The sequence below is a fragment of the Narcine bancroftii genome, chromosome 2 (assembly GCF_036971445.1).
Source record: "Narcine bancroftii isolate sNarBan1 chromosome 2, sNarBan1.hap1, whole genome shotgun sequence".
In the NCBI taxonomy this organism is placed as follows: Eukaryota; Metazoa; Chordata; class Chondrichthyes; order Torpediniformes; family Narcinidae; genus Narcine; species Narcine bancroftii.
Window position 1 is genome coordinate 213,808,772 of NC_091470.1, and position 15,173 is coordinate 213,823,944.

Consider the following 15,173-nt stretch of genomic DNA (forward strand, 5'->3'; position numbering starts at 1 on the left):
AATATTAAGGAATATTTTGACTCAGCACACACAACATGTGCATTCGAATATGCATGGAATAGAAAGGAATGTTTTGACTCAGCACACACCACATGTGCATTAGAATATACTTGGAATACAATGCAATGTTTTGACACAGCACACACAAGATGTGCATCAGAATATACTTGGAATAGAAAGGAATGTTTTGTCTCAGCACACAAAACAAGGTTATTCAAATCTACTTGGAATAGAAAGGAATGTTTTGACTCAGCACACACCACATGTGCTTTATAATATTCTTGGTATATCAATAAATATTTTGACGCAGCACACACAAGATGTGCATTGGAAAATACTTGGAATAGAAAGGAATGTTTTGACTCAGCACACACCACATATGCATTAGAATATACTTGGAATAGAAAGGAATGTTTTGACCCAGAACAAGAAGGAAGTGTATTGGAAAATACTTGGAATAGAAAGGAATGTTTTGACTCAGCACACACAACATGTGCATCAGAAAATACTTGGATTAGGAAGGAATGTTTTGACTCAGCACACACAACATGTGCATTAGAATATACAAGTAATATTAAGGAATATTTTGACTCAGCACACACAACATGTGCATTAGAATATGCATGGAATAGAAAGGAATGTTTTGACTCAGCACACACAACATGTGCATTAGATAGAATATACTTGGAATAGAAAGGAATGTTTTGACTCAGTAAATACAACATGTGCATCGGAATATACTCAGAATAGAAAGGAAAGTATTGACTCAACACACACCACATTTGCATTGGAATATACTTGGAATAGAAATGAATGTTTTGACCCAGAACAAGAAGGAAGTGTATTTGAATATACTTGGAATAGAAAGGAATGTTTTGACTCAACACAAACAACATGTGAATTAGAATATACAAGGAATATTAAGGAATATTTTGACATAGCACACACCACATGTGCATTAGAATATACTTGGAATAGAAAGGAATGTTTTGACCCAGAACAAGAAGGAAATGTATTGGAATATACTTGGAATAGAAAGGAATGTTTTGACTCAGCACACACAATATGTGCTTTAGAATATACTTGGAATACAATGGAATGTTTTGACTCAGGACACACAAGATGTGCATTAGAATATACGTGCAATAGAAAGGAATGTTTTGACTCAGCACACACAATATGTGCATCAGAAAATACTTAGAATAGAAAGGTATGTTTTTACTCAGCGCACACACAATATGTGCTTTAGAATATACTTGGAATATGATGGAATGTTTTGACTCAGCACAAACAACATGTGAATTAGAATATACAAGGAATATTAAGGAATATTTTGACTTAGCACACACCACCTGTGCATTAGAATATTCTGGGAATAGAAAGGAATGTTTTTATGCAGCACACACAATATGTGGATCGTAATATACTCAGAATAGAAAGGAAAGTATTGACTCAGCACACACCACATATGCATTAGAATATACTTGGAATAGAAAGGAATATTTTGACCCAGAACAAGAAGGAAGTGTATTGGAATATACTTGGAATAGAAAGTAATGTTTTGACGCAGCACACACAAGATGTGCGTTAGAATATACGTGGAATAGAAAGGAATGTTTTGACTCAGCACACACAAGATGTGCATTAGAATATACGTGGAATAGAAAGGAAAGTATTGACTCAGCACACACCACATATGCATTAGAATATACTTGGAATAGAAAGTAATGTTTTGACCCAGAACAAGAAGGAAGTGTATTGGAATATACTTGGAATAGAAAGGAATGTTTTGACTCAGCACACACAACATGTGCATCAGAAAATACTTGGAATAGAAGGGAATGTTTTTACTCAGCGCACACACAATATGTTCTTTAGAATATACTTGGAATACAATGGAATGTTTTGACTCAGGACTCACAAGATGTGTATTAGAATATACGTGGAATAGAAAGGAATGTTTTGACTCAGCACACACAACATGTGGATCGGAATATACTCAGAATAGAAAGGAAAGTATTGACTCAGCACACACCACATATGCATTAGAATATACTTGGAATAGAAAGGAATGTTTTGACCCAGAACAAGAAGGAAGTGTATTGGAATATACTTGGAATAGAAAGGAATGTTTTGACTCAGCAAACACAACATGTGAATCAGAAAATACTTGGAATAGAAAGGAATGTTTTGACTCAGCACACACAACATGTGCATTAGAATATACAAGGAATATTAAGGAATATTTTGACTCAGCACACACAACATGTGCATTAGAATATTCTGGAAATAGAAAGGAATGTTTTGACACAGCACACACAACATGTGCATTAGATAGAATATACGTGGAATAGAAAGGAATGTTTTGACTCAGCACACACAACATGTGCATTAGGATATACAAGGAATATTAAGGAATATTTTGACTCAGCACACACAACATGTGCATTAGAATATTCTGGAAATAGAAAGGAATGTTTTGACACAGCACACACAACATGTGCATTAGATAGAATATACGTGGAATAGAAAGGAATGTTTTGACTCAGCACTCACAACATGTGCATTAGAATTTTAATGAAATATTAAGGAATATTTTGACTCAGCACACACAACATGTGCATTAGAATATGCATGGAATAGAAAGGAATGTTTTGACTCAGCACACACAACATGTGCATTAGAATATACTTGGAATACAATGGAATGTTTTGACACAGCACACACAAGATGTGCATCAGAATATACTTGGAATAGAAAGGAATGTTTTGTCTCAGTACTCGAAACAAGGTTATTCGAATCTACTTGGAATAGAAAGGAATGTTTTGACTCAGCACAGACAACATGTTCATTAGAATATACTTGGAATAGAAAGGAATGTTTTGACTCAGCACACACCACATGTGCTTTAGAATATTCTTGGTTTATCAATAAATATTTTGACGCAGCACACACACGATGTGCATTGGAAAATACTTGGAATAGAAAGGAATGTTTTGACTCAGCACACACCACATATGCATTAGAATATACTTGGAATAGAAAGGAATGTTTTGACCCAGAACAAGAAGGAAGTGTATTGGAAAATACTTGGAATAGAAAGGAATGTATTGACTCAGCACACACAACATGTGTATCAGAAAATACTTGGATTTGAAAGGAATGTTTTGACTCAGCACACACAACATGTGCATTGGAATATACAAGGAATATTAAGGAATATTTTGACTCAGCACACACAAAATGTGGATTAGAATATGCATGGAAGAGAAAGGAATGTTTTGAGTCAGCACACACCACATGTGCATTAGAATATTCTGGGAATAGAAAGGTATGTTTTGACTCAGCACACACAACATGTGCATTAGATAGAATATACTTGGAATAGAAATGAATGTTTTGACTCAGCAAACACAACATGTGCATCGGAATATACTCAGAATAGAAAGGAAAGTATTGACTCAACACACACCACATATGCATTAGAATATACTTGGAATAGAAATGAATGTTTTGACCCAGAACAAGAAGGAAATGTATTGGAATATACTTGGAAGAGAAAGGAATGTTGTGACTCTGCATACACAATATGTGCTTTAGAATATACTTGGAATACAATGGAATGTTTTGACTCAGGACACACAAGATGTGCATTAGAATATACGTGCAATAGAAAGGAATGTTATGACTCAGCACACACAACATGTGGATCGGAATATACTCAGAATAGAAAGGAAAGTATTGACTCAGCACACACCACATATGCATTAGAATATACTTGGAATAGAAAGGAATGTTTTGACCTAGAACAAGAAGGGTGTATTGGAATATACTTGGAATAGAAAGGAATGTTTAGACTCAGCACACACAACATGTGCATCAGAAAATACTTCGAATAGAAAGGTATGTTTTTACTCAGCGCACACACAATATGTGCTTTAGAATATACTTGGAATATGATGGAATGTTTTGACTCAGCACAAACAACATGTGAATTAGAATATACAAGGAATATTAAGGAATATTTTGACTTAGCACACACCACCTGTGCATTAGAATATTCTGGGAATAGATAGGAATGTTTTGACACAGCACACACAACATGTGCATTAGATAGAATATACGTGGAATAGAAAGGAATGTTTTGACTCTGAACACACAACATGTGCATCAGAATATACTCAGAATAGAAAGGAAAGTATTGACTCAGCACACACCACATATGCATTAGAATATAGTTGGAATAGAAAGGAATGTTTTGACCCAGAACAAGAAGGAAGTGTATTAGAATATACTTGAAATAGAAAGGAATGTTTTGACTCAGCACAAACAACATATGAATTAGAATATACAAGGAATATTAAGGAATAATTTGACTTAGCACACACCACATGTGCATTAGAATATACTTGGAATAGAAAGGAATGTTTTGACCCAGTACAAGAAGGAAGTGTATTGGAATTTACTTGGAATAGAAAGGAATGTTTTGTCTCAGCACACACAATATGTGCTTTAGAATATACTAGGAATACAATGGAATGTTTTGACTCAGGACACACAAGATGTGCATTAGAATATACGTGGAATAGAAAGGAATTTTTTGACTCAGCACACACAACATGTGGATCGGAATATACTCAGAATAGAAAGGAAAGTATTGATTCAGCACACACCACATATGCATTAGAATATACTTGGAATAGAAAGGAATGTTTTGACCCAGAACAAGAAGGAAGTGTATTGGAATATACTTGGAATAGAAAGGAATGTTTTGACTCAGCACACACAACATGTGCATCAGAAAATACTTGGAATAGAAAGGAATATTTTGACTCAGCACTCACAACATGTGCATTAGAATTTTAATGAAATATTAAGGAATATTTTGACTCAGCACACACAACATGTGCATTAGAATATGCATGAAATAGAAAGGAATGTTTTGACTCAGCACGCACCACATGTGCATTAGAATATACTTGGAATACAATGGAATGTTTTGACACAGCACACACAAGATGTGCATCAGAATATACTTGGAATAGAAAGGAATGTTTTGTCTCAGCACACAAAACAAGGTTATTCGAATCTACTTGGAATAGAAAGGAATGTTTTGACTCAGCACAGACAACATGTGCATTAGAATATACTTGGAATAGAAAGGAATGTTTTGACTCAGCACACACCACATGTGCTTTAGAATATTCTTGGTATATCAATAAATATTTTGACGCAGCACACACAAGATGTGCATTGGAAAATACTTGGAATAGAAAGGAATGTTTTTACTCAGCACACACCACATATGCATTAGAATATACTTGGAATAGAAAGGAATGTTTTGACCCAGAACAAGAAGGAAGTGTATTGGAAAATACTTGGAATAGAAAGGAATGTTTTGACTCAGCACACACAACATGTGCATTAGAATATTCTGAGAATAGAAAGGTATGTTTTGACTCAGCACACACCACATGTGCATTAGAATATTCTGGGAATAGAAAGGTATGTTCTGACTCAGCACACACAACATGTGCATCAGAAAATACTTGGAATAGAAAGGAATATTTTGACTCAGCACTCACAACATGTGCATTAGAATATACAAGGAATATTAAGGAATTTTTTGACTCAGCACACACAAAATGTGGATTAGAATATGCATGGAATAGAAAGGAATGTTTTGACTCAGCACACACCACATGTGCATTAGAATATTCTGGGAATAGAAAGGTATGTTCTGACTCAGCACACACAACATGTGCATTAGATAGAATATACTTGGAATAGAAAGGAATGTTTTGACTCAGCAAACACAACATGTGCATCGGAATATACTCAGAATAGAAAGGAAAGTATTGACTCAACACACACCACATCTGCATTAGAATATATTTGAAATAGAAATGAATGTTTTGACCCAGAACAAGAAGGAAGTGTATTTGAATATACTTGGAATAGAAAGGAATGTTTTGACACAACACAAACAACATGTGAATTAGAATATACAAGGAATATTAAGGAATATTTTGACTTAGCACACACCACATGTGCATCAGAATATACTTGGAATAGAAAGGAATGTTTTGACCCAGAACAAGAAGGAAGTGTATTGGAATATACTTGGAATAGAAAGGAATGTTTTGACTCAGCACACACAATATGTGCTTTAGAATATACTAGGAATACAATGGAATGTTTTGACTCAGGAAAGACAAGATGTGCATTAGAATATACGTGGAATAGAAAGGAATTTTTTGACTTAGCACACACCACATATGCATTAAAATATACTTGGAATAGATAGGAATGTTTGACCCAGAACAAGAAGGAAGTGTATTGGAATATACTTGGAATAGAAAGGAATGTTTTGACTCAGCACACACAACATGTGCATCAGAAAATACTTGGAATATAAAGGAATATTTTGACTCAGCACTCACAACATGTGCATTAGAATTTTAAAGAAATATTAAGGAATATTTTGACTCAGCACACACAACATGTGCATTCGAATATGCATGGAATAGAAAGGAATGTTTTGACTCAGCACACACCACATGTGCATTAGAATATACTTGGAATACAATGCAATGTTTTGACTCAGTAAATACAACATGTGCATCGGAATATACTCAGAATAGAAAGGAAAGTATTGACTCAACACACACCACATTTGCATTGGAATATACTTGGAATAGAAATGAATGTTTTGACCCAGAACAAGAAGGAAGTGTATTTGAATATACTTGGAATAGAAAGGAATGTTTTGACTCAACACAAACAACATGTGAATTAGAATATACAAGGAATATTAAGGAATATTTTGACATAGCACACACCACATGTGCATTAGAATATACTTGGAATAGAAAGGAATGTTTTGACCCAGAACAAGAAGGAAATGTATTGGAATATACGTGCAATAGAAAGGAATGTTTTGACTCAGCACACACAATATGTGCATCAGAAAATACTTAGAATAGAAAGGTATGTTTTTACTCAGCGCACACACAATATATGCTTTAGAATATACTTGGAATATGATGGAATGTTTTGACTCAGCACAAACAACATGTGAATTAGAATATACAAGGAATATTAAGGAATATTTTGACTTAGCACACACCAGCTGTGCATTAGAATATTCTGGGAATAGAAAGGAATGTTTTTATGCAGCACACACAATATGTGGATCGTAATATACTCAGAATAGAAAGGAAAGTATTGACTCAGCACACACCACATATGCATTAGAATATACTTGGAATAGAAAGGAATATTTTGACCCAGAACAAGAAGGAAGTGTATTGGAATATACTTGGAATAGAAAGTAATGTTTTGACGCAGCACACACAAGATGTGCGTTAGAATATACGTGGAATAGAAAGGAATGTTTTGACTCAGCACACACAAGATGTGCATTAGAATATACGTGGAATAGAAAGGAAAGTATTGACTCAGCACACACCACATATGCATTAGAATATACTTGGAATAGAAAGTAATGTTTTGACCCAGAACAAGAAGGAAGTGTATTGGAATATACTTGGAATAGAAAGGAATGTTTTGACTCAGCACACACAACATGTGCATCAGAAAATACTTGGAATAGAAGGGAATGTTTTTACTCAGCGCACACACAATATGTTCTTTAGAATATACTTGGAATACAATGGAATGTTTTGACTCAGGACTCACAAGATGTGTATTAGAATATACGTGGAATAGAAAGGAATGTTTTGACTCAGCACACACAACATGTGGATCGGAATATACTCAGAATAGAAAGGAAAGTATTGACTCAGCACACACCACATATGCATTAGAATATACTTGGAATAGAAAGGAATGTTTTGACCCAGAACAAGAAGGAAGTGTATTGGAATATACTTGGAATAGAAAGGAATGTTTTGACTCAGCAAACACAACATGTGAATCAGAAAATACTTGGAATAGAAAGGAATGTTTTGACTCAGCACACACCACATATGCATTAGAATATACTTGGAATAGAAAGGAATGTTTTGACCCAGAACAAGAAGGAAGTGTATTGGAATATACTTGGAATAGAAAGGAATGTTTTGACTCAGCACACACAACATGTGCATCAGAAAATACTTGGAATAGAAGGGAATGTTTTTACTCAGCGCACACACAATATGTTCTTTAGAATATACTTGGAATACAATGGAATGTTTTGACTCAGCACACACAATATGTGCTTTAGAATATACGAGGAATACAATGGAATGTTTTGACTCAGGAAAGACAAGATGTGCATTAGAATATACGTGGAATAGAAAGGAATTTTTTGACTTAGCACACACCACATATGCATTAAAATATACTTGGAATAGATAGGAATGTTTGACCCAGAACAAGAAGGAAGTGTATTGGAATATACTTGGAATAGAAAGGAATGTTTTGACTCAGCACACACAACATGTGCATCAGAAAATACTTGGAATATAAAGGAATATTTTGACTCAGCACTCACAACATGTGCATTAGAATTTTAAAGAAATATTAAGAAATATTTTGACTCAGCACACACAACATGTGCATTCGAATATGCATGGAATAGAAAGGAATGTTTTGACTCAGCACACACCACATGTGCATTAGAATATACTTGGAATACAATGCAATGTTTTGACACAGCACACACAAGATGTGCATCAGAATATACTTGGAATAGAAAGGAATGTTTTTCTCAGCACACAAAACAAGGTTATTCAAATCTACTTGGAATAGAAAGGAATGTTTTGACTCAGCACACACCACATGTGCTTTATAATATTCTTGGTATATCAATAAATATTTTGACGCAGCACACACAAGATGTGCATTGGAAAATACTTGGAATAGAAAGGAATGTTTTGACTCAGCACACACCACATATGCATTAGAATATACTTGGAATAGAAAGGAATGTTTTGACCCAGAACAAGAAGGAAGTGTATTGGAAAATACTTGGAATAGAAAGGAATGTTTTGACTCAGCACACACAACATGTGCATCAGAAAATACTTGGATTAGGAAGGAATGTTTTGACTCAGCACACACAACATGTGCATTAGAATATACAAGTAATATTAAGGAATATTTTGACTCAGCACACACAACATGTGCATTAGAATATGCATGGAATAGAAAGGAATGTTTTGACTCAGCACACACAACATGTGCATTAGATAGAATATACTTGGAATAGAAAGGAATGTTTTGACTCAGTAAATACAACATGTGCATCGGAATATACTCAGAATAGAAAGGAAAGTATTGACTCAACACACACCACATTTGCATTGGAATATACTTGGAATAGAAATGAATGTTTTGACCCAGAACAAGAAGGAAGTGTATTTGAATATACTTGGAATAGAAAGGAATGTTTTGACTCAACACAAACAACATGTGAATTAGAATATACAAGGAATATTAAGGAATATTTTGACATAGCACACACCACATGTGCATTAGAATATACTTGGAATAGAAAGGAATGTTTTGACCCAGAACAAGAAGGAAATGTATTGGAATATACTTGGAATAGAAAGGAATGTTTTGACTCAGCACACACAATATGTGCTTTAGAATATACTTGGAATACAATGGAATGTTTTGACTCAGGACACACAAGATGTGCATTAGAATATACGTGGAATAGAAAGGAATTTTTTGACTCAGCACACACAACATGTGGATCGGAATATACTCAGAATAGAATGGAAAGTATTGATTCAGCACACACCACACATGCATTAGAATATACTTGGAATAGAAAGGAATGTTTTGACTCAGCACACACAACATGTGCATCAGAAAATACTTGGAATAGAAAGGAATATTTTGACTCAGCACTCACAACATGTGCATTAGAATATACAAGGAATATTAAGGAATTTTTTGACTCAGCACACACAAAATGTGGATTAGAATATGCATGGAATAGAAAGGAATGTTTTGACTCAGCACACACCACATGTGCATTAGAATATTCTGGGAATAGAAAGGTATGTTCTGACTCAGCACACACAACATGTGCATTAGATAGAATATACTTGGAATAGAAAGGAATGTTTTGACTCAGCAAACACAACATGTGCATCGGAATATACTCAGAATAGAAAGGAAAGTATTGACTCAACACACACCACATCTGCATTACAATATATTTGAAATAGAAATGAATGTTTTGACCCAGAACAAGAAGGAAGTGTATTTGAATATACTTGGAATAGAAAGGAATGTTTTGACACAACACAAACAACATGTGAATTAGAATATACAAGGAATATTAAGGAATATTTTGACTTAGCACACACCACATGTGCATTAGAATATACTTGGAATAGAAAGGAATGTTTTGACCCAGAACAAGAAGGAAGTGTATTGGAAAATACTTGGAATAGAAAGGAATGTTTTGACTCAGCACACACAATATGTGCTTTAGAATATACTAGGAATACAATGGAATGTTTTGACTCAGGAAAGACAAGATGTGCATTAGAATATACGTGGAATAGAAAGGTATTTTCTGACTTAGCACACACCACATATGCATTAAAATATACTTGGAATAGATAGGAATGTTTGACCCAGAACAAGAAGGAAGTGTATTGGAATATACTTGGAATAGAAAGGAATGTTTTGACTCAGCACACACAACATGTGCATCAGAAAATACTTGGAATATAAAGGAATATTTTGACTCAGCACTCACAACATGTGCATTAGAATTTTAAAGAAATATTAAGGAATATTTTGACTCAGCACACACAACATGTGCATTCGAATATGCATGGAATAGAAAGGAATGTTTTGACTCAGCACACACCACATGTGCATTAGAATATACTTGGAATACAATGCAATGTTTTGACACAGCACACACAAGATGTGCATCAGAATATACTTGGAATAGAAAGGAATGTTTTGTCTCAGCACACAAAACAAGGTTATTCAAATCTACTTGGAATAGAAAGGAATGTTTTGACTCAGCACACACCACATGTGCTTTATAATATTCTTGGTATATCAATAAATATTTTGACGCAGCACACACAAGATGTGCATTGGAAAATACTTGGAATAGAAAGGAATGTTTTGACTCAGCACACACCACATATGCATTAGAATATACTTGGAATAGAAAGGAATGTTTTGACCCAGAACAAGAAGGAAGTGTATTGGAAAATACTTGGAATAGAAAGGAATGTTTTGACTCAGCACACACAACATGTGCATCAGAAAATACTTGGATTAGGAAGGAATGTTTTGACTCAGCACACACAACATGTGCATTAGAATATACAAGTAATATTAAGGAATATTTTGACTCAGCACACACAACATGTGCATTAGAATATGCATGGAATAGAAAGGAATGTTTTGACTCAGCACACACAACATGTGCATTAGATAGAATATACTTGGAATAGAAAGGAATGTTTTGACTCAGTAAATACAACATGTGCATCGGAATATACTCAGAATAGAAAGGAAAGTATTGACTCAACACACACCACATTTGCATTGGAATATACTTGGAATAGAAATGAATGTTTTGACCCAGAACAAGAAGGAAGTGTATTTGAATATACTTGGAATAGAAAGGAATGTTTTGACTCAACACAAACAACATGTGAATTAGAATATACAAGGAATATTAAGGAATATTTTGACATAGCACACACCACATGTGCATTAGAATATACTTGGAATAGATAGGAATGTTTGACCCAGAACAAGAAGGAAGTGTATTGGAATATACTTGGAATAGAAAGGAATGTTTTGACTCAGCACACACAACATGTGCATCAGAAAATACTTGGAATATAAAGGAATATTTTGACTCAGCACTCACAACATGTGCATTAGAATTTTAAAGAAATATTAAGGAATATTTTGACTCAGCACACACAACATGTGCATTCGAATATGCATGGAATAGAAAGGAATGTTTTGACTCAGCACACACCACATGTGCATTAGAATATACTTGGAATACAATGCAATGTTTTGACACAGCACACACAAGATGTGCATCAGAATATACTTGGAATAGAAAGGAATGTTTTGTCTCAGCACACAAAACAAGGTTATTCAAATCTACTTGGAATAGAAAGGAATGTTTTGACTCAGCACACACCACATGTGCTTTATAATATTCTTGGTATATCAATAAATATTTTGACGCAGCACACACAAGATGTGCATTGGAAAATACTTGGAATAGAAAGGAATGTTTTGACTCAGCACACACCACATATGCATTAGAATATACTTGGAATAGAAAGGAATGTTTTGACCCAGAACAAGAAGGAAGTGTATTGGAAAATACTTGGAATAGAAAGGAATGTTTTGACTCAGCACACACAACATGTGCATCAGAAAATACTTGGATTAGGAAGGAATGTTTTGACTCAGCACACACAACATGTGCATTAGAATATACAAGTAATATTAAGGAATATTTTGACTCAGCACACACAACATGTGCATTAGAATATGCATGGAATAGAAAGGAATGTTTTGACTCAGCACACACAACATGTGCATTAGATAGAATATACTTGGAATAGAAAGGAATGTTTTGACTCAGTAAATACAACATGTGCATCGGAATATACTCAGAATAGAAAGGAAAGTATTGACTCAACACACACCACATTTGCATTGGAATATACTTGGAATAGAAATGAATGTTTTGACCCAGAACAAGAAGGAAGTGTATTTGAATATACTTGGAATAGAAAGGAATGTTTTGACTCAACACAAACAACATGTGAATTAGAATATACAAGGAATATTAAGGAATATTTTGACATAGCACACACCACATGTGCATTAGAATATACTTGGAATAGAAAGGAATGTTTTGACCCAGAACAAGAAGGAAATGTATTGGAATATACTTGGAATAGAAAGGAATGTTTTGACTCAGCACACACAATATGTGCTTTAGAATATACTTGGAATACAATGGAATGTTTTGACTCAGGACACACAAGATGTGCATTAGAATATACGTGCAATAGAAAGGAATGTTTTGACTCAGCACACACAATATGTGCATCAGAAAATACTTAGAATAGAAAGGTATGTTTTTACTCAGCGCACACACAATATGTGCTTTAGAATATACTTGGAATATGATGGAATGTTTTGACTCAGCACAAACAACATGTGAATTAGAATATACAAGGAATATTAAGGAATATTTTGACTTAGCACACACCACCTGTGCATTAGAATATTCTGGGAATAGAAAGGAATGTTTTTATGCAGCACACACAATATGTGGATCGTAATATACTCAGAATAGAAAGGAAAGTATTGACTCAGAACACACCACATATGCATTAGAATATACTTGGAATAGAAAGGAATATTTTGACCCAGAACAAGAAGGAAGTGTATTGGAATATACTTGGAATAGAAAGTAATGTTTTGACGCAGCACACACAAGATGTGCGTTAGAATATACGTGGAATAGAAAGGAATGTTTTGACTCAGCACACACAAGATGTGCATTAGAATATACGTGGAATAGAAAGGAAAGTATTGACTCAGCACACACCACATATGCATTAGAATATACTTGGAATAGAAAGTAATGTTTTGACCCAGAACAAGAAGGAAGTGTATTGGAATATACTTGGAATAGAAAGGAATGTTTTGACTCAGCACACACAACATGTGCATCAGAAAATACTTGGAATAGAAGGGAATGTTTTTACTCAGCGCACACACAATATGTTCTTTAGAATATACTTGGAATACAATGGAATGTTTTGACTCAGGACTCACAAGATGTGTATTAGAATATACGTGGAATAGAAAGGAATGTTTTGACTCAGCACACACAACATGTGGATCGGAATATACTCAGAATAGAAAGGAAAGTATTGACTCAGCACACACCACATATGCATTAGAATATACTTGGAATAGAAAGGAATGTTTTGACCCAGAACAAGAAGGAAGTGTATTGGAATATACTTGGAATAGAAAGGAATGTTTTGACTCAGCAAACACAACATGTGAATCAGAAAATACTTGGAATAGAAAGGAATGTTTTGACTCAGCACACACAACATGTGCATTAGAATATACAAGGAATATTAAGGAATATTTTGACTCAGCACACACAACATGTGCATTAGAATATTCTGGAAATAGAAAGGAATGTTTTGACACAGCACACACAACATGTGCATTAGATAGAATATACGTGGAATAGAAAGGAATGTTTTGACTCAGCACACACAACATGTGCATTAGGATATACAAGGAATATTAAGGAATATTTTGACTCAGCACACACAACATGTGCATTAGATAGAATATACGTGGAATAGAAAGGAATGTTTTGACTCAGCACTCACAACATGTGCATTAGAATTTTAATGAAATATTAAGGAATATTTTGACTCAGCACACACAACATGTGCATTAGAATATGCATGGAATAGAAAGGAATGTTTTGACTCAGCACACACCACATGTGCATTAGAATATACTTGGAATACAATGGAATGTTTTGACACAGCACACACAAGATGTGCATCAGAATATACTTGGAATAGAAAGGAATGTTTTGTCTCAGTACTCGAAACAAGGTTATTCGAATCTACTTGGAATAGAAAGGAATGTTTTGACTCAGCACAGACAACATGTGCATTAGAATATACTTGGAATAGAAAGGAATGTTTTGACTCAGCACACACCACATGTGCTTTAGAATATTCTTGGTTTATCAATAAATATTTTGACGCAGCACACACAAGATGTGCATTGGAAAATACTTGGAATAGAAAGGAATGTTTTGACTCAGCACACACCACATATGCATTAGAATATACTTGGAATAGAAAGGAATGTTTTGACCCAGAACAAGAAGGAAGTGTATTGGAAAATACTTGGAATAGAAAGGAATGTATTGACTCAGCACACACAACATGTGTATCAGAAAATACTTGGATTTGAAAGGAATGTTTTGACTCAGCACACACAACATGTGCATTAGAATATACAAGGAATATTAAGGAATATTTTGACTCAGCACACACAAAATGTGGATTAGAATATGCATGGAAGAGAAAGGAATGTTTTGAGTCAGCACACACCACATGTGCATTAGAATATTCTGGGAATAGAAAGGT